Source organism: Vigna unguiculata, chromosome 6, assembly GCF_037176805.1.
Source record: "Vigna unguiculata cultivar grain cowpea cultivar isolate G323 ecotype 2 chromosome 6, ASM3717680v1, whole genome shotgun sequence".
Lineage (NCBI taxonomy): Eukaryota > Viridiplantae > Streptophyta > Magnoliopsida > Fabales > Fabaceae > Vigna > Vigna unguiculata.
In genome coordinates this window covers 44,417,210-44,423,636 of record NC_140797.1, presented here as the reverse complement: position 1 = coordinate 44,423,636, position 6,427 = coordinate 44,417,210, and the positions used below count along the sequence as shown (strand labels likewise).

Sequence of the window (6,427 nt, the reverse complement as noted above, 5' to 3'; positions counted from 1 at the left end):
TTATTACATTCGGTAGTGCATGAAGTAAATAAATAACCAAAATCCAAATTAAATGCAAGGGTGCATGAATTAAATTATAGAGGTGTGTGAAGAAAAGTGAATATGCTAAACTTAATTAAAAAAGCAGGGGTGCGTGAGTTAATCAGGGAGGTGTGTGAAGAAAGGTGAATCTGCTAAACTTAATTAAGAAAAGTAGGAGTGCGTGAGTTAATTATGGAGGTGCATGAAGAAAAGTGAAATCTGCTAAAATAACCCTAATGCACAATTACTTCATGTTCTTTAAAACAGCAACGTAAAAGAAACGTCCCCAACTTCATCTTCTACCTCACGCTGCCACCAACCACAGACGCTACACTCAATGCCAGAGTCGCCGGCGACGACGTCAATCGGCATCAAAAGCCTTGTCGCCGTCATCGAAGTTCTCTGTTCCATCTTTCTCCCACCATCGCGCCTCCATTGAAAGCCTTGTCGCTGTCGCCATTCACACTGCTGCAACGTTCGAACGATGTTGCCATCTCCTACGAACGCCATCCCTCTTCTCCTCCATGCTATGATTACGTTTTCAAGATCAAACCCGAAAGGTTTCTTCTCCGATCCTCTTCACGGGGCCAACCCGAACCAAACACCACATGGTTTCAGCCACCCAAAACCATTTGCCGTAAACAGCCACCATCAGAACGTGCCACCGTGACCCTTTTTCACTTTCAAACCCCTTCCTTTCCAGTTTAAATTTTGTTTTGATTGTGGTTTATTAACTTTAATGTTTGAGATGAAAATATTTTGTTCCTTCTATATGCATTTCATACTATTAATATGCTACCAAACTAAACAGAACAGAGCAAAATTGGTATAACCTTATATGTGGGTAGATCTTTTTTCGTTCCTTGTGCTTTTTTCTTGAATTATCCTTCACACTGAATTGAATGTCTCTTTGTATTCCTTTTCTGGGTTATGACTCTCACACGCTTGAGTATTCTCTTTTTCAGAATGAATCTGTAATCCCCCAAATTTGATGTCCCCAAGTAGATTAAAAGATGCTCTGAGCGCCAGTTAGAGGAAGTTGACAGCAGTGGTCGGAGGAAGTTGAGGGAAGTTGAGATCATGAGTAACTGATGTTTCAAAAACTGTTTTTGTAATTTTTAATTTTTAATTTTTGAATTTAATTAATAAATAAAATAAAATAAAACGTAAAGTAATTAATAAATAATTTTTGAACTTTTTAATTTTTTAATTTTTAATTTTTAATTTCTAATTTTAATTTCTGATTTTTTATTTTAATTAAACAAAACGAAAAATAATTAATAATAATTTTTTTAATGTAAAAAAAATAAAAACCTTATTTTACTTAAAAAACATAAATTTAAAGAAAGACAATTTATTTTTAATTTTTTAATTAACACTTATTTTTTGTTTTTTCCAAACATTTTTATTCACCCGGACGAACGAGATTGGATATTGACAGAGTGCAAATCCACTCAATCTCTACAAGAAAATAGTACAAAGAAATAATATCAATACCCTACAAGAAAGTTCCGTACTAGCGAGAAAATAATCTGTAGCTAATCCTTGCAAAACGATTTAGTGAAAAATTAGCGAGGAAATAGCGAAGACATTATATCGTAGCTAAAATATAGGTAGCTAAGTAACTAGAGAATCACTTTGTCGCTAATCCCTAACAAACTAATTGTAGCTAATCCCTAAGAAAATTAATTGTAGCTAATACATAACTAATTCCTAGCAAACAGATTGTAGCTAACCCCTAGCAAATAGATTGTAGCTAATACCTAGCTAATCCCTAGTAAATTGGTTGTAGCTATTCCCTAACCAATCCCTAGCAAAATTATCCCTAGCTAATCCCTCGCCAATTGAATAATTTATCTCTAGCTAATCCCTAGTAAAATTGTAGCAAATTGCATCAGTCCAAAATATTCCATGCTTTTTACTTGTACCTTATGAAATGCATTTTAATATAAATATAACATTTAGTAATAAATCTTGCAAAACATTTTATATGAAACATGTCAAATATTATCACATTCAAAATAATAAAAGTAATGAACATAATGACAGTAGTCTTCACAATTGTCAACATACATCATTAAGTTTAAAAACAAAACAAAACATCATCATCTTCATATTTTGTTCTCGCCATGTTTCTTGATAGACGGTGGCGATGATATCTTTAATACATGAAATATTTGTGTCTTGAAAAACTCCATCTGTGTTTGCATTTGTGTATGCATTTGTTGTTGTAAATTTTGTTTGCATTTCTACTTGTGTTTACACTTGTGCTTGCATTTGTGTTTGAATTTGTGCTTGGAATTGTGCTTGAAATTGTGCATGCATATCTGCTTGTGCTTTCAACTGAGCTTGCACCTGTTGTGCATGTAACTGTGTCTACATCTGTTGTTGCATTTGGGACATTTGTGTAGCTATTGCAGTGATTTCTTCTATTGGAGATGCATGATTTGGATTTGTGGAAGGACCTACAACTGATGAAGATGAACCATTCACACTAATGATGGCTAGTTCCAAGCTACGACCAATACCGTGAATTCTACCTTTCTTATTTTCACCTCCCATTTTCATCCATACTTCATAATCAACTTTAGGATGCTTTGATACATCTTCTCCATATTTTTTTACCATAACACTTTCATATGATTCCTGTATGCAGTAAATCAATCATTTTGTAATATAAGATTAAATAATTAAATAAATTATTTTACATGTATAGATACAATGAAATTTTTTGCTTTTTTGGAGACATATTGACCATCTTTTCTTTTATGAACTTTCTTGTATAGTTCACCATAAGAAACAGACCCATTACACTTCGCCTTCTGTAAAATAATATGTAATTCTACAAAATGAATACTATCAAAATCCAAATGTATATCAAAATTTATAGTATGTTTATGTATATGATTGATGCACTAATGATATCCACAAAATCTATATAATATATAAGTATTATTAGAAAGTCGTAGATATTACTAAAAAATGAGAAAATGAATACCATCTTTTTCAAGTATTGTCTAAAGCTTATTGACCCTCCAGTGTGAACCATAGCCTATGGCTTGGCAACCCTATTGTTTTTACCAGCAATAGATTTCTTTTTCCAGTCTTATGTCATTCATATGTCAATTAAAGTGTCTCGCATCTTAGTCCTTGTTCATCTTGGCCCAAAACCTTTTAAGTCTTATATATTATCTTAGTTTTCTCTTTCTCTTGCCTTTTTTCTTACCTTAGCTAAAGAGTCAGAATAGCGATCCATGCATGTTAAATTCGAAACCTTTCTTGTCATGCTACAGTCATAATCTGATGCAAATCGGTACTTATTCTACGCCAATACAAATTTATCAAAATTAATGATAAGTAAATGTAATGTAAAGATAAAAGATATATCAGCACAATAAGTTTTCCATTTTTCAGCTGGATTAGGCATTCTCATCAATACTTCAGATATTATATCTCAAGTCATAGAATCGGGAACAAACATGCTCCTACATGTTCAAATAATCATTTTACAAACAAAAAATTAGCAACATTGAATTGAATGTTTGATTGGATGTACTTAGGGTCTGCTAACTTTTTGTCCAGGTATGACAAGTCTCCTATCAACTTCATTATGAATATACACTTGAAGGATTTTGAGTAGGTAAGTCATTAGATGTTGGATCGACATTTGATTGACACCACCAAACATTAAAGTGGTAGGTGGTGATTGATTACCATCAATTGAAATAGCACCTAAAAAAACATATTGAAACAAAGAGATTGATGTATATTATATTATATTACAATAAATTAAGATTTAAAAATTAAAAAGTTATTCAACAATTATAATCCGTGATTGCAAAATAGATTCTAGTTCTGGAGGACCAATAGGACACCGAATAGGTTGAAGTTGATTTAGGGTACGACTACCTTGATTTCTACCTCTTTCTTGAATAATCATTGCAGTTCTTGCCATAGAAATATAATTATGATATAATAATCATAGTGTTTCATTGATTAATTTCATATCATCGATGTCCAGTGACCTAAGTCTAAGCAAAGTTTCATTGATTTAGACAAATAAATCAAATTGCTAAGTGTTTTACTTGAGAGCAAAGGTGTTATATTTTATGTACGAAATGCAAATTTTCTCAATTTCTATGTGTAAAGTAGTTTTAGTCCCACAATATTGAGACAAAAGCTAAAACTTTTGAAATGAAAATTTATATATATTAAAATATACATTTATCTTATGTATAATGCATCACCTAAACTATTACTTAAAGAAATTTTCTGAACTAAATCAATTACTGTGGTTAGAGTAAATGTTTGAACAAAGTTGGTGGATGGATAGTAAGAAAGGGGTGACATTAAAAAAAATATGAAACTAGCAGGTGAAGGGAAATGATGAGGATGAAACTAGGTTCTGCTTACTGCAATTATTAATCAAAATGATCGAGCGAGGATTTCTCGCCTCTTATATCACACTCCGAAAAACAAAATGACGCCAGAATGATGTAAACGTGCACTAGTATTAGAGGGAAGGTAATTTGAAACAAGGGTTAGAACACAGACCAAATAATTGAGTTATATGCATCCATAAAAAAAGACTCTCTCTTTCTCGAAACAGATAAAGCATGGAAAATGTAGTTTCTATTTGTTACACACTTATACAGTGTAATATATTTATTAGTTTTAGAGTACAAGCATGTGATGATATAGGAGATTCATCATATGTGAGTGCATACCTAATAAAAGAGAATATAATGTGGGTAAGAGCCTTCCAATTGGGACACCAAATATATATATAAACACACATATGTACCAATTGGGACACCAAATAATTAAGCCGTCCAAGAAAAGATACGTCATGTCATGTGCTTCACATAAATCTTGACTTATTTTATGTTAACTAACTGGGTTGTATTTCGGTTGTATTTGATTTGTGATGTGTTGATTTGTATTTAAATTGTTTTTGTAATGAAATTGCTTTAAAACTGATGTGCTCAGTGTACGGTAAATTTCCTCTGCACTATGCATTGAGAGGTTTTGTGTTGTACTAAGAAAGGAAGTGATTACTGTGAAAATTAATGGCTAAAGTTCAGATGAATATAAATTCAAAAGAGAATTTTCTTTAGTCTTTGCATTATGATGTGTGTTAATTGTATTTAAAATGGTTTAAGATCAAGTTCCTGTATGAACAAGAATTAAATAAGTTTGCATACTAAAGTTTTTTGCTAGTTCTAGATCACATTCTAAGTTATAATGCAGAAATAAAAAAATTTGTAACTTGTTACGTCAATTAGAGGGAGTTGTTGTGACATTGAATGAGAGAAGAAATCTTAACTAAGCTAAAGAAGTTGAAGAATATTAGAATTTTATACTTTAAGGATAAGCAAAGCCAACTCCAATTAAATTATTGGAAGTATATATATATATTTATGGAGCTTCGTGGAGTCAATGTTGTTTCTTAAGCTGCAAATTATGGAATCATTTAATTTAAAAACAATAATGAGTTGGAAAATAGAGTTACGTGACAATCTCTTATAAATTTTATTATATACGTAAGAAAAAAAATTTATGTTAGAGTTAAAAACAAAAGTGTGACTTCAAGTCTTACTCATAAAAAACACATGCAAATATCAGTAAATATGTGAAAAATAATAATTATCTAAATCTTACTTATATTAGTGATGCTTGGCCAAATATTAAAAGATTATTTTAGATATTTTAGTTCAAATTTCACTTTAATAGTTCAAGGCCTCTCTACATCATATCCTTCTTCTGTCCTCACTCTGCAGTGTTAATTTCTTACAATTTAAGAAAATTTTCAAGAAACTGTTTCTTAAGATAAACAACTTAGAAGTTAAAATTAAAATTACTTCATATTAGAAAGTTTGCAACATAAGAACCGAGTATTATTAAGAATTCAAGTATGAATCTAAGTCTCACATTGACTAAAAATGAAAAAGTAGAACATTATATAAAAGTAAATACCCATAAATCTATTTTCTTATATGATTGAATTCATGTCTCATTTAGTTGACTATAGTAAACGTACGTAAATACAGTTTATCTATATTATTTCTAAAACATTTTATCTTCTTTTCTATATTGTATTTTATCAAGAGTTAATTTTTACGTCTTATTATTGTCTTTTCTATTTTTAATCTCCATAACAGAACTATTATTACAACTGCACTTGTGTATGTGAAAATTTCAAATATAATATATTATAAAATGGATGATTGAAATCATCTGAGAGTGAACAACTGAATATTAATCATTCACTGGTTCCTGCTACTTTTTCTTGTTGTATTTAAAAACTGAATGTTTTTATTACATTTCATGTTTATGGGAAGCACAGCAACAAGTAGTGTCACCCATTGAATCTCCAAAAATAGACAAATTAATCATCCCATTATAT

General features: G+C 30.7%; 1 pseudogene; it reads right to left on the bottom strand.

Annotated features, from left to right (window-relative positions):
* Positions 1-1,366: 1,366 nt before the first annotated feature.
* LOC146885915 (uncharacterized) lies at positions 1,367-2,673 on the bottom strand (annotated as a pseudogene).
* Between the last annotated feature and the right edge of the window lie 3,754 nt (positions 2,674-6,427).